Below are 24180 nucleotides of genomic sequence, written 5' to 3' on the forward strand. Positions count from 1 at the left end.
GACATGTATATATCTCTGCTTCAATTGCCATTGTATTCACGTAAATCCGTCAAGAACTTAGCCGTACTACCAAGCTATTGTATTGATCCAACGACAGATATGGTTCCTCCCTGTGCAATTTTTTGCCCTCTTACGCGCTGGTCGATCTATTATTTGCTTTATCAATTGAGAGCCCCCCTTGCCTCGCTTCTGTACGCTTCCGTTACGGCTAGCCCTATTATAAGAAACGTATTGTATTTAATACATACCCGGTCGGCTCAATAGCCACCTATGAAAATGGCGTAGAATTCACGATATGCGTTTTTCTTCACATGGCTCAAACTGCCAAACCTCAATCGACGCTTACGGTTTTCTGACGGTAATAGGACGACGTGGTAGTTGTTGCGTCCGACGGCCTGAATGTAGCAGTGTTATTGTTGCCTACTGGATAATAAAGCTGCTAAATTGTTGCGTTAAATCGATCTGTGTCGAAAACATTACCCTAATATCCCAAATCGATTTAAATTAACAGGCTGTAATTGGATTTACAGTTGAATCGTTATTTGTATGGTTAACACAAGCCGAATATTATAGTAACACCCTCATTTAGAGATGCAAATGGTCTATTTCTTCCCATTGCTTGAAAACTGTGCACCGCTAAACCTACACTATTGGGCAAGTTACTCTTTCCTTTTTTCGAAATAGATGAGTTCGCTTTCGGATTCTGATACAGTTTGATGCTTAAACACCTACCACATTATATCGTTTCTATGGGAACCGATTCAAATATCACAGCTGCCAATAACGGATACCACATAACATGATTCTATTGAATATAAAAAAGCCGAGATTTTGATGGTGTGTTTCATTTATTATATGTTTTTCTGCTGCCCAGGAAGCGGCTGTTTCAGATCGATGGCTGTATAGGCATATTGCGGGCGTATCTGTTCCAATGTACGTATCTTATGGCCGGCCAGATACGAAGCCAACTACTCGTTGCCCGGTGTCTTCACATTAGCTCGTAACGAGTTACGCGATACACATCACGCGTGCCCCACAAAGCAATTTCCGTCTACAATACGAAAAAGCTTCAGGTAACAATGACCGCATGCAGCGCCTGATCGCGTTACTATAATTTATTGCTGGTGTAAACGAAATCACGAGGATTCAAAAAGGAGCGAGATCGTTGCATCCGAGAGGAATTCAGGAGCGCACCTTGCTTTGGCGCCGTTAAGAGATTGCTATCGAGAATAGAACGATATACGAAAACAAAACAGCTCTGCAAGTAAATATTCGAAACGATAACATTTCTATTAGAATATTCTTCCTTTGTAGAATAGGTCCTATAAATATTCGATTTGCTATCCGTGAGCCTTGTGTAATAGGACAGTATTGTTTCTGCGATCACAGATTGCTCTCCTTCACTCTTTTAATCCTAGTACTACGTGTCTATGCAGGTCGAGCAGGACATTAAGCTACTTCTTAAGTAGACTTCAGGAAAAGGTCGCGTCAAAAAGAATAGCTCGCTAGGCGCAAGGGAGAAAACAAAGGGCTGATGGCTGACTTTACACCCGGGTTGTCGCCGAGTAGCGTGATACTCCTACTCACTACTGCTATCCAAGCTCCTCTTCCCATTGGCATTACTTCTTCATTGTTGGCAAATACTGTTGCTTCTCGATCTGAACATGCGTAAGCCATTGCTGGGTTGTTGAAAGCTGACACATCAGAACACTCAGTACTATGTTTGCCTGGATGAGTCGTGTGCACCCTGCATATTAAGGCTGGCAATCGTTCGCGCTATGTTCGTACAACAGACCCACCTTCACGCACTAGCCAGTCGGATGTATCAGAATATGTCAGAGGCCATAATAGTCTGGAACCTGAGGCAAGGAAAGATGAGTCGCCGTTTGTTGCTGCTGCCACTTTTCCTCTGTTTCGAAGCAAGCAAGAGCAATACAAGGAAATCCAGTCGGGAATATCGACGAGGCCAGTGCTGGGTGCAGGTGGCCACGGGCGTGGTTCGTTAGGCGCTAAGCGGTGCCCTCGACGCACACGGACTGCTAGTAGCAGCGGTAGGATTAAGGCGAACGGTGTCTATATCTCGTTTTCGTATCTCAGTCCAGAAGGAAGCAGGCCGTTACAATCTAGAAAGCGGCGCATTTGCCTGCCGTTATGATACTGACGATTTTGCCAGTGCTAACTGTAAAATACAGCTGAATTCAAATCCTGTGTTACCGCAGGCTGAATTTTGTGTATTTTTAGGTGAAGAATATAGATGATAATTATCGGTGCATTAAATATTTGCTCCGTGATATCGCTCTTGAGGGTATAATGAATATTGTAGTTAGCTTTTCCCGACCTGTACCGTTATTTGCTAATAATAGCAATGGTTTAAAAAGCCAATCTTGGTCAGTTAGCTAGACTACTTTTAGCATTAGCAAAAGCAGGTTTTCAGAGCTCTAACTATATATGCATTACATATATATATATATATATATATATCTTCACTACTAACCTTTTTATAGCGAAGTAATATTGGGGGCGCTGCGCTCGTTCGAGCTTTTGCGCGCCGCTGTTGGTCGACCCACCCAGTTTTTCTCAACGGTCGAAGCCAGCCTGTGGGCGCGGGGCTGTACTTCCGTCGAGATTCTTCTCGGTAAGCGCTGAACGACACTAGCAGAAGCGACGCTTTTGTTTCGACTGTTGTTTGGTCACACTATATTTTTTTTGCTAAACATCATTGCTTTTCGGGGATGTAAGATGTTGAGGTAAACCAAACGCAACTCGACCCACTATAAATAGTGGAAGGTTGACACAGGTAACAGGAATACTAAGTCGATACTTGCCTAGTCGCTTGTCGACCTGGTGCTTTTTTGTAAGATTGTCTAAACCTAGTTGAATGGAGATGTTGATTGTATATTTGTATAATGTGATTTTGTGAAGTTATTGACCTCGTTTTGAGTATTGAGTATTGAAGTGAACTGTAATGGGTGGTTAGTAAGCAATGAATTAACCTAAAGTTAATTAAACAACACAATGCCAATAGGTAGCAAACTTTAATTAATTTCTAATTGTAATTCGGTGCGGAAATATATTCTGAAAAAATTATAAAAATCGATGTTCCGTTGCCAATTAGAAAATAAGCTGGTGGTTTATGACAAGAACCTAGTGTTTTTGTGACGGATAGCTGGTTACGACGTAGTCTTTTGTTGAATAGAACTGCATAAGAAGAGTCTGCTTGCCGTTAGAGCTTCCTACTACAATTTTTACTGTTACTTTTATAGCTGCTGCCACTGCCTCCAATTAATTAAACGGGGAGAACGGGTGGGATAACGCTAGATCGCTAGAGTCGAAGCGGATGCCGGCAGGATTCAATTAAAATAGTCGCGAAATCCAACGTTAGCTGGAAGTGTGTCGCTTGAACGTCACGGAATTCGGTGCGTTTGTGCCCGCGAGCTTTTGTGTACGTATGTATTTATTCGTGTGTACTATTCTGTAAATTACGATGTGTGTTTGCAAAACAGTGCTTGCTGGCTGTATAGGCGGCGGCCGCAAAAGATCGGAATAGGGGTTCGGAGCGTTTGTCGGGCGATCTACCCGAGAATAGCACTCGTTGGGAAGCCAGACAAACTGTGTCTCTGCTTCGTGTCTTCCTTCGAGAAAAGTGAGCTCCTCCCAGACTCTCAGCTACTCGCTAGCTCACGCCGTCGAGAACTGGTTACGTTTTGATCGCTACGATCGGATTTACTCCGCTGGCGGGCTTAGCTTGGCTGACTTAGAGGGGCTCCGTCGATCCTGATCCGATGGAGAAGCCCTGGCCCGTCTGCCGCACTTCTCTGCAAGGGGGAAAGAGAAAGAGAGAGACAAACATAAACAAGCAGACAACTTTAGCCAGTTGGTGAATGAAACGACACTATGGAGAGCTGAACAAAACGGAACTCAATATAGAGATAGTCCTCAGGCGGTAGGGGAAGGAGGTAGAGAGCTTCTGGGATGGAAATATTATGCCGACGAAAGTTAAGGGAAAACATTACCAGCGAAAGCATCCGTATATGAGGTACGCGAGTGACTCTCGACAGAGGAAACGAGAGAGCTGTCGGAGTTCAAAGACTATTGGTTTGTATAGATAGACATTACTCAGTCACTTTGGCGAAAGAGCTGCTACTTGCTGTAGGGCTTCATCCGGAAATTGGTCGATTTGAGAACCACCAGGTAATTGAACGATGGCGATCGAGGGTGAAGTATGGACATCACATCATTTAGATGCAGCACGCGTGACTCTACGATAAATTCATAAATTCGCTTTAAAGCTCGCATATGCTACTCAAATTGAACGTACTTCATCTTACGCGAAAGATTTCGCAAACATATTGATTAAACAAAGGACACCACTGTCGATTGTGAGATCGATTGATAAGGATCCTCGAGTCCGGTATTCGTATGCGTCAACATTAGCGATTAGTAAGTCAAAGAAAGCTATTAACTCCAACAATGAGCGCAGTACTATTCTATGCCTTTATGCGGTATGTAGATTGCCATTGGCGGTTAGCGTTTTTTTTTTCGTGTTTAAGCTAACCCCACGCGGCACGCTCAATCGCATTCTACACTTAGACCAGTCAACTTCATCCGTCAACAACAGTAACTTGCTGTAACATCAATGGAGGCGGAATCGTGTGATTGTTTCAGCGACATATTCGTTTATGATCAAATAACTGTGTAGCTTTCAGACATTTTAGAAAATAAAGAAACTATCTTATCGTACCACTATACTGGTTAAACCCTAATAACAAGTAATACAATAGAGTGTACCATACACAATGTGTTCGAACCTGTTGGTTAGCACGCAAGTTGTGAGTGAACAGCGAAGATAAGTTAGTAGGGCAAGGAATGAAACTTGTTTATGGCCACCTGAGCTCGACGGGGCTACCCCGTAGCTAGCCTCCCGCGTAGTCTGTTTTAGATGACATTTTCTCGTCAAAGGAAACAGGCCTGTGTGGTCAGTTAAGACACATACAGTAACAGGATTGCAGTAAGTTGCTCTGGCATACGGTGAAACATCCTTTGCCGGGAATTTTTCCCCATATTTTATAGTCACGTCCTGTCGGTCGTTGATTTTAACTGGTCAAACAAAAAGCGATCGTAGAACATGGCGAGTTGGGGAACTCATATGCTAGAGTCATAGTGGGTTACTTTTTAGACTGCCGAAGAGTAAAAACGCACTAATAAGGTGTAACAAATTCCATTTGGAATACGTTATGCGTTAGCGATATGGAAGCAGAATAGGTTTCAGGCGGACGTGAGTAAAATCATATGATCCACAAAAACCTAAAGCAGTCCTAAGCCTCTTTTCTTCTTCTTCGACTTGTAAAAAACAGAGTGGCTAGAATTAGCTTCATGGCAATAGTTACCGTAGCCCGCTTGAGACAAATAATTAATGAGTTCATCACTCCATGATTACATATGAGTGTTGGATTAATCGAATTTTATTAAGATCAGGTATCCCCTTTTTATGTTTATATAATATAATTGAATATGTTGTTATTCAAATTCCGCTATTTAGCTTGATTTTATACTAGATCCGCTCATGGATCGAAGACTAGGTATAGTAAGGTGTCAAGGTATCGAAAGCAATATGTTACTCGCAGTCATCAAGAGGTATAAAAATTCAAAAGATCCTTTCTTTGCATAGGCCGAGATGATGATAGTGTTCTCTATGGTATTCCGAATAGGCAGAAATAGGTGCCACTGTGGAAAAGAGAGAAGTTTGCGTGCGACGGACGCCTTTATGTAAGCATCTACGTTGAAGAAATCAACCGGCATGTATTGATCGTGACCCCATAAACCTTTCTTGACCAACGCCTTGACACTAGGAAAACAGTCATTTGAAACAAACACGTAGATTGTGATGTAAATTTTGATAGCTTACAGCATGCCGTTTACAGTATCGTTAGCCATAGATGGTAGCCATAGATGGACGGATGCGCGAGATCCAACTACTGCTAGTATCTGTCCTTACTGCCTCATCGATACTTGACAAGACTATAATTTCTTTTACAGAGACATCCGACTCGATACTTTCATCTAAGTTGATTTTTATAGGCAATCCTAATATATATTCTCAGCCGCATTTGGCTAGTGGATATAATTAGGGTTGACGAAAAAACACAATTGAAACTATCCACGTACGAGTGATGTAGTACGAAGTCCACGCGAAATGTTAAAAGATAAAGGGCCAAATTATTGCACTTTTTTTTTTGTAGGTATTTCATTCCAATAGATTGCGTATAATCACTTATTAACAGCTCACCTTAGGTAACATAGTATTCAGTCATATAGCGCTCAACTATGGCATCTACTGCTAAAGATCTTAGAGCCCTATTTTACCCTCACTCCCTGAAAAATGATCAATAAATCAAGCTACAGTCAAAAAGCAGTTTTGTGATCTCGTTTTGTTGCATAAACATGGCATTATATTACGATGAGACATCGCTCTGACATAGGCAGGACCATTACGTCAGTGGCCTACACTGATAAACCAAGTTCTAAACTCTCATAAGGAATCCCCCTTCTTTATGCCGGAGATTATCTGTACATATCTTCATTCTCAGACATTTTCTTTCCTAGAGTCTCTCGTATGAAACGGTAGCTCTCTCATCGCCCTATGCTCCGTTCGTCCGCCTGCTTGATCCGGCCGAGGTAGCGTTTCGCTGAGGAGGAAACCATACAAGTCTTTCTTGTCTTAAAGGCAGATCACGTCTTGTCGGCGACCCTTATCTGTCCGTTGCCGCCTGACGGCCGGATGTGGTTCTGGGGCCTTCCGGTGAAGCAGGGTCTCGTCGTTTTCCTCGTCGATGCCTTGCCCCTGCCATGTAGGACAGGCCTTTCCCATGCGTCCGCGCTAACTTCCAACCTCACGATACGCAGTATTTCCAATCGGCTGTACGTACCGTTGATACAGACGCTGTTACTGCGGCAAAGCCAGCGGCTCCTGTTTGTGACACGAGAGGACTCATAGTTGGCGGAACCGACAAGAACCCTTAGGTTATTGCTTAGTAGTACTCCTACTGTTACCGCTGCTGCCGCCGACGCTGCTGCTTCCACTGCCACCTTTCGACTACGCAGAGGAAGCTGCCGTTCAGTTCGGTTCGAAGCTTCCTTCGGCTCTGGGGCTTCATTGCGTGACTTGTCATTGATGAGATTAACGCGTAACCCAGTGATGACAGTGAGGATCCCTGACAAGGCGAGCTTTCTCGCCACTTTCGAGGCCCATGTCATCTTTAGGCCCCTTTCACAATCTCGAATACTGCCGTATACGCCTAGCATCTCTAGCATTAGCACAGTGACAGAGTGAACTGTCCTCCCTGAATGTCGGTATAGAGACGGAGCTTTAACCGTAATAGTTTAATCTCATTGAGCTATTCCTTTCACGACGTACCGTTGCTGAACTCATATTCGCTCGAAAAGGTGTTGCCGTCTGGCCCGCGCTGTGACAGTTCATCGCGAATAGTTGATTGGGTTGGTTACAGAATCCGTCCGTTAAATCAGTGAGAAGCCAGCTGCGCCGTCGACACGCCTCAGCCTGTTCTTTCTTAGTTTCTCAGCGCGGTTGCTTTTGGCAGAATTTCTGGGGGCGACGGATGGGGTGACGGAAAGCTTGAGAAACTCAAGAACGAACACCCGGCCAAGCACAATGATGGCCTCGAGCCACCTGTTGCGCTGTTGTGTCGCTCTAGTAGTAACGCTTACATGAAACAGCCACACCTGTCTCCCACCTTGGGGAAATAGTATAGGAAGATGGAGATGGCCAACCTTTGAAAGACTGGGCAGACGTGGCAAGTTACTTGATGGCGCCGTAGCCTTGGTCAAAGCGGCGCCAACCTGTTGGTTTCGGTCAATTGGCCCGTTTTTGTATCTATACTCCGGGCAAAAGGGTCGCTGTGTGTCAAGATTGCAGACGATCACAGCGGGAGCCCCAGAAGCACGGTAAAGCGGTCTGGCAGCTGGGCCTTGCCTTAGGTGAGTAGAATGCTTCAACTGTCATGTCATAGTGGAAGTGTCGTTCAAGGCTTATTTTGCCCGCCGTTCTCGGCTTTACCTTCTCTCCAGCATGTCGCTGCTTTCTACTGGATTGCATTATGAATGTTAGAATATTCGAACTAGGTCAAATTTGGCCAAAGGTACGATTCGATGGGCGTTATAGCCGCTCACCAGGTTTTCGTTTGTGAGAATTAATTTTATATAACAGACGAGCTTTTTTCAACGTTCGTCAAACAGTTAACATCTTGCCGCACTAAATTTTAATGTAAATTATTTTATTTGGTTAAATATTTGGCTAAATAAGCGAACCCTTAAGGATGATAATAATAATAATAATAATAACACGCTGATTGAAAAAGCGCCAAATCAACTACAATTACTACTGGTTAAGTTATGAAGTTAGGCAAAACGAGGCTAGTTTAGAGCCTTGCACATTGTTGGCAACATGCAGAGCCCCAATCCGATGGTAAGCACTACTGGGAGCATCAGCAGCGGCAGATCAGCCTTCATTCGGCACCAAGAGAACGAGTGTCAAATGCTACGAGCCTCCTGCAACGCAACCCAGCGACAAGCTGAGTAACGAGACGGCATAAGAGCGACCTAATAGGCGAAGGGACCTGCTTGTACGACATCTGTCTTCGTGTGGCACCAAATGTTAGCGACAGAGCCGGTCGAGACTTGATGATGTTTGCCAAGCAGATCAATGGAAGACCGCCGTCGGATAAAGCCGGGAACGACTAAACAGGGAACAACAGAGGTAGAGGTAAGGGGTTTGCGGTTACTCCACTTCTAGCTTTTTGTCAGCCACATCGGTGCAATAACAACTTTCGCCGTTATTCTTGTTGATGGGACTGATTTTGCTGCTCACGCTCATGCTGCTCTTACCTTTTCTATCTCATAGTCAGACCGACAGAAGAATGGACAAAGAAACTAGCTGAACTCCGATTAAGCTATTGCTTACTGACCGCTGCGGTAATCAAAAAGGGGACGCGGGAGCAGCTGTATAGCGAGAAGGGTTGTCTTTATTGCCGATCTGGCCGCATGGCCTATGCATCGCATCTGTCATCGCATTATGCGCGATTCATCAGCGAAGACGGACAACAGCGATGTATGTTTGTTTTTGCCACGGCTTGTCTCTAGATGAGTGTTCCTTTCCTGTACGATTGTGCGTTTCTGTATGTACAGGTGCTCCCTCGATCACTCACTTAGAGTCCTTTCCTTGTAGTACAGTTTTGTCGTTCACTATAGAGGTGCCGCCGCCGCCATGAATGAGGCCCAGTTGTAGGGTGACATTCACAGTAGGGTGTGCCAGAGGTAGGGTATGAGCAGGAATGACCAAGCACTTTGCGTCAAAAAAGGAGCAAAATCAAGATGCCTGCTGCCGGGTTATGATCTACTGCTGTTTCTGCTAGATGCTATTGCCATGTGCGTTCTCCGAGCAAGACGGAACGAGCGAAGAAAGAGCAGGCGATGGTCAATCAAATTATAAATACACACAGGTCAACACCACAACATTCCATTATCAGAGAGAGTATCTCGAATCATTTACAACGATTTTTGTCACGTAGATTATAAGGATCTTATTGAGTCCACAAAACTAATTTAAGAGATATGCCAGATGTCCTAAAGGTAGTAGCAAAAGGCGACAGGCGGGACTATCTATGACCCGCATCTGGAACAGTTACGTGTATCATTAGGTCTAAAACCTGACCTCCTGCAGAGCCTATACTGAAACTCATGCACAGCAACGCGACTTACGACATATCTGTTCAGCTGGTTCGTCCCATTCCACTCGTTGTTCCTCATCGCACGTGAAACAAGTAAATCTTCATCAATCTCCGTGACTTTTTGCTTCCAGCTCCTCAGGTTGACTTTTAAGGCTTCCCTTGCTAGGAGCTCACTCAACAACGTAGGTCTCATGATAGCAGTGGTGGCAGCAGAGTAGTAGATACGAAAGACGATTTCAGCTCGCTACGTGTAGTCCCAGTGTGCTTTTGAGGAAGGAGGCGTCGGCGCGATTTAATTGTCCGAGGTTCTCCAATGTGAAATTTTTTTCCAATGATGCATATCTTATACATTTGTGATCGAAGTAGTTTTAGAGTCGAAAAAGTTGAAAGCGGTTGCGAGAAACGCCCGATGAGAAGTTTGATCGCCAACGCGGCCAACACTGCCTTCCTGCAATTTTCGACGACGTGCGCAGTGAAACTTCTTCACTTTGTGAAGAAGAGTCGCCCTATGTGCCACCGGCAAACCGGTTTAACTAGATAGGAGGCGAAGACAGTATCAGTAGCCGCTGTCTTGCCTCCCTTCTAAACTTCAGAGCCTAAGTCCTGGTCAGGTTTGCGATGGGTTCCAAATCTGGGACTGGCACGTGGAACCGGCCTAGAGTTTGCTGCACTTGGGACCTATTCGATACGTATGTTACTAAGTCGTCTCCATACAAGATGAGCCCGATTCTCAGCTTTCTTACTTGATTAGAAAAGCTCTTCAGCAAAATGTAGGCTAAGAGCGGGCTTAACTTAACCCCCTGGGTCAGGCCAGTTGCCTATGTGAATGGCGAGCCACCCCGTTGTCGATTGTTATTTTGTTCTCCCGTAGAATTGCAGCGAGAAAATTGGGTTCGGTCATATTGACACTCACTTTACCAACCATGAGCGCAACCTTGTCCCTGACCGTCGAGTCGAAAGTTACCTTGAAGTCGAAAGGTACTGCGTATAGCGGACTGCGCGGCGTGGCCAGCGCTTTCCTGAGATCGGTTGTGAGAATTTTTTATGCTGTTCCGACGGAGCCTTCCCTCCGGAATCCATACGACTCCGTTAGCGCGGCATGTATGCTTTCTAAGTAGCTATTCTTCTGACAGCAAGCCGGAGAGCAATGGTGACAACGGGACTAAACCGCCCTTTCCCTTAGACATCACAAACAGGGTAGAATCTTTCCATTGGATTGGAAGTGTACTAATGTATACATATCTAATAAATAACGCCGTCAAGCACAGTGGCAGAACGATGGCGTATTGGAGATGCTTGTAGCGGACCCTGTGTGGACCAATAGCTTTATTACTGAGCAGGCTGCAACAGTCTCTTCGTTAGTTCCCGCACTGCGAAGCCTTGTTGGCAGAAAAAAGGCAATAGTGAGTCAAGCCAACTTCGATTGCTTTTCTACCGGGACTGTGGGACGCTTTCCGTTCGATATTTCGTCGTCCTAGTAATATTCCTTATAGTAACATGTGCCGTTTTGCTTCCTGCGCTTGCATTTTGCCATATATACTACCAGTAAAAGTAGCTTAGCGACCTCGCAGTAGATAGCGGGCGCTGCTCGGTGCACATAACGCCTATCGGTGCAATGGAAGACAAAAGGCACGGTGGAAACTCACACTGCGATCCCAATCGATGTCTTTTAGTTAACTCTACGATTCGGCTAATTCTTTATTTCGCTCAGCATACCCTTTTCTAATGATGTCGTTCAAAGGCCAGCCACAAAAAGAACCGCGTTAGTATAGCGTGCACATCTCCTACGTCATACACGCAGACTGGAGTGCATGAGTGACGTCACTGATTCACTCGTTTATTAGAAGGCATTGGGGATGCACTCCAATGGCGATAGTGGCCATCATTGGATTCGGCCGATTTTGATATTTACCGTTGCGATGGCTCGTTCAGACGGGTAAGCTGCTGGCAAAAACCTAAGCAGGCTGCCTTGTGGCTCATGTCTTTTGACACGAGCTACACTATAGTACACAGGCCTATCTAGATTGTCCTGTGTTACGTTAGGGCTACTGTGGGCACTGTGATGATTCAGTAATGCGAGTTAATATAACGAGTAAAACTCAAATCAAATCTAAAAATTACGATGCACTATGACGGACACGATACTATAAGCGTTAGTATATAGCTGTACACATATAAAAAGAAATTAACTAATTTATATGGCTAAACGTTACTAAACCGGCAGAGAACCATCTACGTTTGATGACATTTTCTCAAAGTTGTTGTAGCTAAGGTGCTTACTCAAAGAACTTTTCATACCGGGATTGAATTTTGTTTGCTTCTTCGTTTCCTTAAACGAAGGCAAAGATATCAAACTTACTCAGACTAGTAGTTTTTAGAAGCACTCGCCAGGATTTACGCTAATCTATATAAAATCTCAATTGTTATTAAAAATAGACGCCTTTATAGTTGGCGTTTCAATAAATATGTTTATAAAGCAGAACATCGAGCGGATTAGTCATTTAATCAGAAAGCAGTAATAGTCTCTCGGCATCCGTAAACCAATGACAGTTCGCCGTGCTCACACGGTAATTTGTGACAAAGCCGTTGTATTTAAATAACTTTATGAAGTTAACGAAGATTGATTCACATAAGATTGAAGTAAAGCAAAGGTAAACCGAAATGCGCGACTCAATCAAATCTTTGCTTCATCGGTGTGGGTGCTGCGTCGACTGGGCCGACCTCTCTCCCCGTGCCGCCCAGTGTGTACGTCATGCTAAGACAGGAACCGGTAGGAGACAGCTGGACGGTTCTGGTAGCGTCATGTGATCCTTCAGTCCCTCTAGGGCAAAAAATAGGGCGGGTCTATATGGGAGTCAATGTAGGCGGTGAGCGACGGGGGCTCCTGAGTTCAACGGAGGGGACAGCAGTGCAAACATGCCGCAGTGCGGACAACTACTTTGGTGTACAGAATCTTGGCCCCGCTTTACTTTCTACTCCGTTGAATCTCGCCTCCTTTTTTCTGTCTAACCCAAACAACATGAAAGGGCACGAAGGCATCAACAGCTAACAAAATGGTAGGAGGTCCAGACGAAAAAAACAGGGCTTCAGCATATACCGGCAGGAACAAGAACACGGTGCTATACCTCCATTTATTACTAATATTACTCACGTGTGATTAAGATGTGGGTAGTATCTGTTTTTTTCGAATATTGTTTATTTGTTACTGTTTAGAGTCTATGCCAGTGTGTGCGTACTTTATATGAAAAGGAAATAAATTCATTTGCTTAATATATATGCCACGCACATACAACTGTGATCAATCATAATAAAAGCCTTGAATAGGTTACGTTATGTTTTTGGCAATGCGTTGATTTGATTGTTCTTTTATTTAGTACGTTTTTAACAATGATAATGGCTATGACACAGGATAGTTATTTGATGATACCTGCAATGACAAATGAAAATAGTAGCTACAAAGTAACTTGTTCTCTCACTATCGCCACATGAACGCAACACTTCGTTATTACCAAATCCACCTTATGTTATTTCCACACGCACATACACACACATATATATCGCATTTCATTGAGTGTTTTTCAGGAAAATTTTCCGTCTCAATAGAAATATTTGAATTTACACTGATAATTTTCCTGATGTGTTTGCCGGTTGCCTAGACTTTTGCTTTAATCCGCCTATTTTCATCGCTTCATTCCGTTTTTTGCTGGTTAAGCTTGTGCCATCGTTTGATCTCTGTTTGTTGCATTGATGACTTGTTAGCTGATATAAGTGGCAACGGCTATGTTGGCTACAATTTCTTTTCCTACAAATATAGTTTGCTGGCGCTCTACCCTCGGGGCACTAACCTCTATAAAGGGGTTCACCCTCTGTTTGAAACATTACACCTCGAAGTAGGCAACAAGAAGGCAGGCTTCAAGAAGCCATGCCCTCAAATGACATTGACATTAACATTATCTCCATCACATGTTGTCCTGCATTGTTTTGTTTGCGGCCGATTTCCAGCACCCGTAAGTGTTCTTGTCACGCATCGCGTGTTCTCTTGGCTCGCTGTAATGCCAGTTCCAGACTCTCACCAGTGGCCTTTGCATAGCAGTAACTATCAATAAGCAACAAACTGGCATGGCAGTGTACTTTAATATCAAAAAATAGCTAACTAGGCTTTCTGTGGAAGTACTTTGTTGCGGCCCTGTTATTGACGATAGTCCGTAACTCCTTTGCTTCTAGGCTTGCCTGTTGTGCCCCCTTACGTGCTCCCAGCCATAGTGAGCTCTTATCCAAAGCTGTCTAATTCTTTGTTCCCTGAGCACAATACCGCCATTGGCCTTCAAACCTCCTTGCAGCATCGTTTCTGCATGAAACTGCTGCAGCCAGCATCTCTTCTTCTCCGTGGCTTCTCTTCGCCGCTCTCATGTTGCGTGGGAGTGCATGGTTGTGTTTGGTGGCCAACCCGGCAAGCGCTGCCCAAGCCGTTTACTCCGCTTACCCGTCTGTCTGTTCTTTTCGCACCGTCGTCGCCATCCCTGCCTCCGACACCTGTACGCGGCCTTTACATTGTCCGTGGCCTCTTTGCTGGTCCTTATCCGGCCGATGGGATCGAATTCCTCGGTTCTTCGTCCTCATTCGGCGTCGCTCTACCGAGCTTCGGCAGAGTTTCTCAGACCCCATCTTACTTTCTCACTCGGATCGCTGACATTCCCCGCAGCGGCAGCTATGATGGTCGTCGCTTTGCTACCATCTTCATTGTGCCACATCGGTCTTCACGTATTTCTGTGCGCTCAAACATCGAGTGCCAGCACAACGTATGCAGGCAGTGACTGTGGCTGTTTGTGTTCCAAGAGGGTCTCCCGTAGCTAACACCCCACGTGGAAGGCTCATATTATCGTAATTAGCAGAACCCCGTATCTTCCCGCAACGTACAACTATATGCCAACATCCGATTTAACAATTTACCTCCCATGATTAGATTCGCGCTAATGTAAACAAATTTCAAGTAAAAGGACACATTTATCTTGGTAATTTATTTAACCAGAACGTAGGACAAGACTATAAGTGCATGAATAAATAAGATCAATTAATCTATCGTAGGTTGTATCGTAAAATTTCAATAACGATAGACTTGACTCATCGTGGCAAATATTTTTTTTATTTTGGTGGTGATTTTTGCTTAAAATAGATCCTTGAACTATTCAAGTAGATCCTCGCGTGCGCCCCTATTAATTGTAAGCATTTTAGCGTCGACGATCGACGTCTCTACACTACGCCCTCCTTCTCGCTGTCGTCTGAACGAGTCAGAATTCAACTAACGCCTGACCCGCGGCTGCAATTAACCAAACGTCAGAAGCCCGACGAGGCTGCTTAGCTAGTGCTGCTAACTAACTGACTGACCGATCGGAATGGGATTAAGACGCGCCCACAAACGCCCTGCTTCTTCGAATCCTCTACTCGGTTTTCTGGGTCGGATGTAGTTTCATTCCGTAACTCCACTGGTCGCTATACTCTGGATAACGTGGTTTGCCGGAGGTGCCAGCGGAGGCCGGTTGCTGGGTCAGATTTAGTCGGAAAATCGGTGCGTACAATCCGAGGTTCCATGTCTTTAGGAAATCTACTCTTGCCTCTACCGCACTATATATTATAGCAACTTCTGCCTCTGCTGCCGCTGCTGCTGGGCCGGATTATTCCCAAAGTGACAGATCAGCAGGAGGCGAATGCAATAGGAGATCCCAAGGCTCCAAATCTCACAATACCGCACTCCATCCACGCTCGTCGACAAGGGGCTACCCTCCTTTTTGCTCAGTCACCCTTCGCTCTTTATCGCTGGCGTACTTGATAATCTTCGGGCTTGCAAGAAGTTGTTTGACAATGAAAGGTTAGAAATCGTAGAGCTGATTAAATAGGTGGGACGGAAATGGCGAAAGCAATTGTGTTTGCTGTTGCTGGTACGACAAAGTCAGTTCATATCGTCTGTAAAGGAAGTATTGCGTGGCTACGAAAAAAGTGCTACTACTATCGTGACTATGACCACTATCAGATATACGTAGGGAGGAATACAGGCGTGTTATAGTTGCGCATGACAGAAGTATGATGCGGACAACCATGTGTATCGTGTGTTCAACAAAAAGTAGACGAAAACAATGATCTTTGTTTAAGTTTGAGGGCTTCGGGCAGCAGCGTGTTCGAACTTGATTTGACTTGGTTGGCCGTGTGGTAGAAATTCACGCGTTTTTGAGTTTTAGCATCTCGTTTTGTCTGCCAGTATTACATGTAACCAAAAATAGAGGTGACAGGCTTCGACTAGCTATTGGCGATGAAGGAATGGAGGGATATGCTTGTCGAGTTTTGTAGTGGTACATCACGCGGAATTGGTGGCTAGTTATAGGGGGCAGTTGGCCGTTGTGTTGGGGCCGCTGGCCCTGAGGGGCATGACCAGACTAGGTCGACAAACTCAAGCCGTCAGACCAGTTCGTTCGAGTCAACGCTAATATTGCTGTCACTGTTGTTAATGACGTACAGTGCCATAAACGAGACTAAGACCGGCTGTGTGCCCAAATTAACAGGATCGAGCTGACAGCAGTCGACTTGTGTTTCGGTTAGATGATTAAGTCACTGCATGGACTCAACTAAAGGACCTAGACAAAGCAAAGGGAAGACCCGCTTTCGGTTCTAGCATTGTTTCCTATCCACGCTCCGGCTGCAGACAGACTTATTTTTCCCCGCGTTTTTCCCTAATTCTTCCCAACTCGGTCCACCTCAGTCAGTATCGTACACCTACGTTTCGTATACCGGCGAAGCGCTCCCCTCGCTCTGTTTTTGTTACTGCCGGAAAGAAAAGCAAGTCTTGCAGGGAAGGTCACCGGGGTACCGGGTGGGGCAAATCGGGTCGCGCAAAGTCCGCAACAGAACAAGCAACTGGTAGCAGATTATTCATGACCGAAGGTGGTTGCTGAAGGGTTAGAAAAAGTGGACTGGGATAGATAGAAAAGAAAAGAGTAAACTGCTGTCGGTGAACGGAATCGCAACACAGCCGCTCTTGCGCATTGACTTCTCCGATAGCAAAAGGAAGGTTAAGGCCGGCGAGGCCACACCGTTTAAGCGCCCTCAACTACCGTGATCGCTACCATTGGTTAAGCGTCACATAGTGAATAGCAGTAATAATATTAAGGCCGAAGGGAGAAGAGGCGACCATCGGTTGGGCCTGGTTTTTTTGGGAGAAAAGACTCCAAGGAAAAACGTCAGCACTATGAGGACGCTACGTTTATCCAGTAATCCAGCTACGCAGACAGCCTAGTAGGTAGTGAAAACAACAGTGGCAAAAACTCGGCCTTAGGTTTAGTACATAGAACTAGCCGTTGCATCATCAAGATCGCCAGAAGCCCAAAAGAAGGCACTGGTAGAAGAAGGTAGCATAGAGGCTCTGTTGGACCGCACAGACTGTCCGCCTATCCGATACCGACCCAGCTGGGTACCTGCAGCAGCTTCGCATCCAAACAGGCAGAAAGCGAGCAGAGTAGAACGAACAAGATGCACTCAGAAAAGGATGGTGTGTTCCTGAATATGTTTGCTATGGCCAGCCTCTTTCATCGCGGAATAAGAAGCCGGCCTACATACGTTGGGCTTTCCCTCTTTCGCACAAGTCGACCGACCCACCGATGCGATGTGATCCAGCAACAACGGACGACGAAAGCTGACACGATATCAGTTCGTTGTTATGTTTGTCTGCGGATGTATCTTTCGCTTGCTCGCTGTCTGCCAAACCTTTTCCTCTGGCAGGCATCATATTGTCATTGACGCCTGCTCAGCCAGACCGAAGTTGAGCTTAAGCGGCAGCCCGAGCGGAGCAGGATAATGGGAGTACGTTTGACCAGATGCCAACAGCTGCCTCCGTAGCTGCTGCTGGTGCCGCTAGCACTGTTAGCACCGGGGGTTGCTGCATACTGCTAGTTGTTTCTTGAGAGCTTTGTAGTAACGCGGCTCAATTTACCTGCTTGGCCCAAATAAGCGTAGCTTTGCCAAGGATTGTGGGCTTTTTGGGGAGGTAGGGGGCTCCTCTTGACTGGCATTACCTCCAAGCTAGATCGTTTCTTGTCCGAATAGAAAGGAGTGGGAAAAATGGCAGAAAACGACATGATACGCCCTGGAACAGCTAAGCAGAAAGAACAGCTAGCCGATTGCGTAGCAGACAAAGATGTTTTTATGCCACCCCGTCCCGTCGACCCGGGTTGGGTCCCGAACAAGATGCAAGATTGGATGGGTCGCGACGTACGATCAACTAGCTGCATGTAGAAGACATGCGTTGGGCCCCGTAGCTGCAGGTGCCGACAATCCGAGGATGTGGAAGGCATCGTTCTCTATGGTATTTAAGCTCGCATTCTCGGTAGCGCGTCGTAAAAACGAAATGTTTTGTGATTGTAACAGATACAAGAGATGATATGGCAACCAACCTTGTTCTCACTAATTACACCAGGTTAGCTTCGGATACCTGCTGGAAATAACAACCTTTCCTGTCAACTACGATTTAGGTGACCGCTATTAACTCGTCATGCTTCCAAGCTAATCATATCATCACGATATTCTTTTATAACGCTTATACTCGCTGTTACTTGGGTAAATGCGTGACAAATGTTAAATTCGAGTGCACGAAGTCGTGGTTCAAGCCGGCCGATGATGAATTCCATAAAGAAACCGTCTGACATCCGAGTAAGGAGCAAAACTTTTAGCAAATGCGAAATATTGCAGGAATATATACATCACAGGAAAAGTCAGACAGCAGCAAACGGTTACCAAGGGTTGCTTTGCTAATTCAATAGTGAATTATAATAAAAGCTCAATGCTCATTTTTATAAACTCGACTGTTACCGGCACTTCATCAGCCCCTCAACTTCTCTAAAATTCTGTGCAGAAATCCCTAAATTCCTGTATGCCCAACTGTGTGCAAAAGCTAAATTGAAATCCCTTATTTTTACACACATAAAACAAACATTGTGTAGTATAGATTATATACAGTTATTTGATGAACAGAGTAGGTGTTCCGCGTTCATGAAATGGCCTCCATCCGCAACGGCGGATAGCGATTATTTACAATCTCGTTTCTCGCTATGGTGTTAGGGACTGTGGTATATTTGTGGCGAAAGTTATTGTCCCTGAACCTAAATTATTAATTATTTATAAAAGAGACCCTGCTAAAATCGTGATTGCCTATGCACCACTATCCACTTAGCCGCTATAAGACAACTTAACTTAACTTAACTAGCATATAGCTAACTGGTAACGTCTACAGTGAAACCAAAGCAAGCCAATGAGAGTCACTGGCCGTGCGCATAAACGAGTCGTTCCAGGCAAGCTTATAGACCACTAGGTGGATGCCTATCGACCTACCTGACTTCTTCTGCAATGGCCAAATGGGATGGCAACGCGAGTAGTCAATTCGGATAGGCACCGTTCCCTTGAGACGCTCGAGAACGATTGGATTCTTTCGCCGTTTCGGCACAACAGTAGTGTTCGGAAACCGGGCGGCATTTTGCATCAGGAAAAGACAACTACATGAGCTACGATTGCACTGGCCATAGGAGTCCAAACCTCGAAGGCAATGGGGGCATCAGTGCTGGCACTGAGTTAAGGATTTTTTCAAATGGGAAACAATGGAAAAAGTGGCAAACATAAAAAGGAAAACGTGTGTGGGTGTGAAAACTGAAAATCCAACAGAAAAAGGCGCGAGATCAAAAGAAGGAAATGACATGTAATCTACGCGATAGCTCGTGACTACAAATCAGGCATTTCTTTTTTTTTTTTTTGAATTTTTTTCCGACTTGAACCACACTAGGTCAGCTAGCAGCAACAGAATGGCAATTATCTGGTTTTATGTCTAACAAACATCGCACTCTCTGCAATACTCGAACCTAATACAGTCGTTCATCAATGCCGGCAAAGGACGGCTCTTGTTCCCAATATCACTGTGAACTGGCTAGTTTTAGGTCGTTCCACCTAAAAGAAGCCATGCATCTATTCAACACGAGACCCTCGAATCCGTAGACCCATGGAGTTATAGATATACTCATACAGATACACATACATATAGAGTTAAATACGATTGAAACGACAAATATATGCTAAGACGGCAGACGCTGTCGCTCAGGCGAGCGTGTCATAGAACACAAACGCTCATGAACATGGAGAAAGGATTAATCTGGTAGGTCTGCTAGAAACGTTAGCTTAGACTGCGGCTCAGTTGGTCGACCTGGGCTTCCGCAGACCACTTGCTCGCTCGATGATCGCTAGTCACGATAAATGCACGTAACAACGTATGAACGCGTTGTCTTAAGTTTTTGCTCCTTGTGCGAGCGAAAGGGCGTAAGCTTCCATCGGCCTGAACAATGGAGGACCTCGCATCATATACACAATACAGATAGATAGTCTCATAAGCAATAGTCGATGAAAGAAATTGAAGTGGAGAGAGAAGCAAGGTGAGGCTATAATAAATTATAATTAGGTCAGTCATATTTGCCATAATCTAATTCACATGGCATCGATAATAATACCTCTTAGACCATTTCGATACTTCTTCAGCGGCCGTGATAGTGATGACTAACGCCCTCGTAACGCCCTTGGTGACTAGAACTGCGTCACCAGAAGATCCCTTGTTCTCAGATGCGCGTTTTTTGGACCGCCCCTCATCCCGCTCCCCTCGAATTCATCTCGGATACTCATCTGGAGCCATCGATGTCGAAAGCTCTTCCAAACACATCTGCGGCTCCTGTCAACTTGCAAGTCTGCTCCTACCTGTACGCGTATTATGATGGTGTTCGCTATGACTAGAACGTAAAGAAGGTCATGGTCGGTGCTTAATCAACAAACATATACAGATGGATGAAAGCTTACGAATAAGGGTCCCAAAAGATTGTTAAAAAAAAAGATGGTTGTTTAATCCGTGTGGGGTCTTTAGGATATATACATCTCGTATGGCCAATGCCGTTTATGAACGGTACTCTCCTAGAGGTGGAAGCGAATCTCAACGATTTTTGGACTAATTGACGTTCGATATTTATTGAGCTATCTTATCTAGATCATTGTGTTTATAGAGCAAAGGTTTTTCGTGCCCGTGCTTTTCCATATGAGTAAGTTATACGTTCCGAGCGCATTATTTGAGGTAATATTGACTCCATAGAGCGAGAGTTAGTTTTTTTTTAGAGAGAACTCCATAGAACAACTGCACTCTGCGCCCGAACTTATGTCTAATGTGTCATATATTTGTCTGCAGACACTGGAAACTTTGCATTGGTTGTAAAATTCCGTTTTGCCCTACATGTTTTAAACTTTCAGCCCTTATTTTGTTGGGCATACGTTGTAGTGTATTTCGTTGATAAAGCCATTAGGAAATCCTTTCAAACTTAATTCGAATTTCTTTGATCACCACGACGCGTTGTCTATAGGACAATTATGAATTTCTTGCCGTCTATCATTATCAATACATTCTTCACACAGAACATTATCAACGCAGTCTTTCACCGGCGCGGTTTCGTTACTCGTTAGGACTTACCGTTCACATATATGCATTTAATAAGGTATTTTCCATTAGTGTCGTTAAATTGTCTAAGCCGTTAGCCTTAAATAGTGCAGACTATGCGCTCCTGTAGAAACATACAATATCAGCTGTACATTATATACCATACGCAGTCGATTAGCTTGTGAACTTATTTGCTATTCGTAGAAACGTTTGAATGAAAGTAGGCTCCACTTCCATTCATGGTCAGGTTGTCTGCTTGACTCGGGTGAACGATTTAGGATGAATGTTGAATTGACACATATTTAAGGTTTGTTGATACGATTGTGGCAATTTGATGAGATTGGATTAACGCGTAACAACCGACAGCTGGGAAGACTACGTTACACGAGTGGTCCACTAAACGAAGAACTATGGTTAGCTTTCTTCGATCTAGACAGACTTAGGTGTTTCTCAAGAAGTTAGTTGATGTATGATCATAAGTATCCGTATTCACGTCTCTATATTTGTCTCGATGAACCGCAAGATAAGGGAACACATGTTAGCCTATGAATCGGGAAGCCCATAATTCTCTATTGTGTGTTCAAATACAATATATGCGTCACTCCGGTGACATGGCTCCGCTACGACAATAACATTTCTCAAATTATCTGCGATAAGGAAAAATTCGTGCTTCGAGTCCAGGTCGTGTTATCCATCCTCTAATTCGATTTAGGGCTTCCTGTCACATACGCAATCATAGCCAAAACAGATATATGTTATTTTGCTTCAACGTAGTCTAGGAAAAGTTTCGTACTGTTGATATTATACCTGGCCGAATTGTTGCATCGTCTTACCACCATAAGGGGCGTCACCTAAACACACTTAGATAAGGTGTGCGCCCGCCTTGCCCATGCTTACATGAACCTGATAATAGGAGCGGCTTACCCGACCTTTCGCGATGGCGAAAGGTCGGGTAAGCCGCTCCTATTAAAATGACGTCAGGAAGGTCACGCTTTTGACAGCACTAGGATGCCAACAAAGATCAACCGGGACCAAAGTATTTCTCGGGACCGGGCTTACGGAGAAGTAGTTGCGATATACCATCACTATCTGCTCGTAGATAAGGAAACGCGTGATGTGTGTGGTCGCATTTAAGAAAAAATGCTAGTCAGCCTAACGTCCGTCGATTAAGACCAGTTGATGAAATGATGCCGCAAATTGGGTGTGTGTTTCTGTGCAGTGGCCTACGACGGAGTCTTATTATATTCTTTGCATTCGATCAGTATTTTCTAACCGAATGTACAATGAGATACGAGTTTCTGTATGGTATAGTATACAACATTCCAGGATTTCACAAGTAGACACATAGGGCCGCACTAACAATACTCATTCGATAACAGTAGATCGTGAAGTGAACGATTTGCACATCTCGATTGTCTAAAAATGACCACAATAGATATATAGCCATCGTCCTAGCTGTCACACGTTGAGTGGCGACGAAAAGAAGCTCAACTGGCACTAGTTGCATGCGGTGCTTCTACCATCAGCCTGACGTCTAAAGCCTCGGTAGAGCTCCAACGGCGAAACGCAATGCGAAATGTTCACACTCACAGGCAATATAACGGCCATTCCGATCTCAGATGAGTAGCGACAGAGACCTCACTAAAGGCTTGGGTTGAACTTTTAACGGCGTAAGCTTTAAGTGATCCGGATACGCTGGTTTCAGGGGGCCCAAAACTCCGCAAGCGTACGTTCAGCTGTACGTTTCAGGGCTTTCTGTCATTGGGCACTACTCGTTTTGCAAAGCACCTCTTCGAGATGCATCGCCTCTCGAAGTGTTGGCAGCCGCTACTGCCACTGCTGGCCTCGATGATGTTACTTCAGGGGCAGATCTTCGCGGAACCCGTTCTGAATACTTTAGTTAGCCTATGTAACCGCTTCGAGGCACAGACCACCCCACGCAATGCGCTCTTACGCTAGCTGCGTAAAGTGACTGAACACTGCCATGAAGCTAAACATGATGAAAGCATGACTCTACGTTCTTGTTAGAGTACATTATTGTCTTATTAGACTGCCGATTTCGATCGCTCGGTGAGATGAAGATAGAAGATATGATCAACTGCATATACATGTGGTTATTCTTAAATCGTTGATAAACGGTTAACGTAGACCCGCTGTTAAAGACGCTTTTGAGATGTATTCAGAAAATGAATGCGTAGTTGATCATTCCTCACCTGAAATCAGAGTCTAAATCATTTTAACCTTCATGGACTACTTAACATATCCGAGACTTTTCCCCTCGAGAGAAAACAGATTCCTACAGGAAAATGCTCAAATCAGCCAAATAATAAGAGATGCTTTAAGTTGAGTCACCTGCCGGATCTAATCGGTAGTATTATAAATAAATTTCATCCTGAAATGTTCGTCAATGGCGTTGCGTCATGTAGAATTTAATAGTTATTTTTAGCAAAATTACAACTTTTGGTCGCTATTGCAGCGTTTTCGTACCCTGACGATGTCCTAAAAGTATGGGCTCGCCTTTTATGTCCAACATACAACGTAGGGCACACCCTGAGAGCTGGCTTAGTAAAGCCCCGTTCTACGGTTTAATGTACGATTAGGGGCATTTTTGGTCAATGACCAGTTGTGCCAAAGTGTATTAACAGTAAAAATGGAACAGCCGTGAAAATAGGATCTTTATAGATGTTATTGTAAATCCAATTTAGAATATGTTGTCCTTCTGTACAGGGCCTGCCTTCCGACTCTCTTCCTTTCTACATTTCTGTTTTTTCCCGCATAACAATACATTGAAACTGTTGTCGTTGACTATCGTATAATATTGAAGGTCGGCAGTGACGATAAATAAGGCTGATATTAGTCCGGCTTCTGTCGCTAGTTGTATCAGCTATCGATCGCATATTACTTGCGATTACGCAAAAGATATCTGTTTTTGTCCAAAAC

The 24180-nt window shown here is 44.6% G+C and overlaps 2 long non-coding RNA genes across 2 annotated transcripts in view; one reads left to right on the forward strand and one right to left on the reverse strand.

Moving 5' to 3' along the window:
• Nucleotides 1-829: 829 nt before the first annotated feature.
• Nucleotides 830-24180, reverse strand: part of LOC111263223 (uncharacterized) — a 32212-nt gene continuing 8861 nt past the window's right edge. Inside the window, exons 2-3 of the long non-coding RNA XR_002682100.2 lie at nt 2495-3815; nt 830-2192 (exon numbers count right to left, since the gene is read on the reverse strand). This is a non-coding gene — a long non-coding RNA (uncharacterized LOC111263223). The remainder of the gene's footprint in view (nt 2193-2494; nt 3816-24180) is intronic.
• The window catches only part of LOC147753097 (uncharacterized), a 35965-nt gene continuing 15135 nt past the window's right edge, over nt 3351-24180 (forward strand). Inside the window, exon 1 of the long non-coding RNA XR_015312209.1 lies at nt 3351-3442. This is a non-coding gene — a long non-coding RNA (uncharacterized LOC147753097). The remainder of the gene's footprint in view (nt 3443-24180) is intronic.

This window comes from Varroa jacobsoni, unplaced genomic scaffold, assembly GCF_002532875.2.
Source record: "Varroa jacobsoni isolate VJ856 unplaced genomic scaffold, vjacob_1.0 scaffold_747, whole genome shotgun sequence".
Lineage (NCBI taxonomy): Eukaryota > Metazoa > Arthropoda > Arachnida > Mesostigmata > Varroidae > Varroa > Varroa jacobsoni.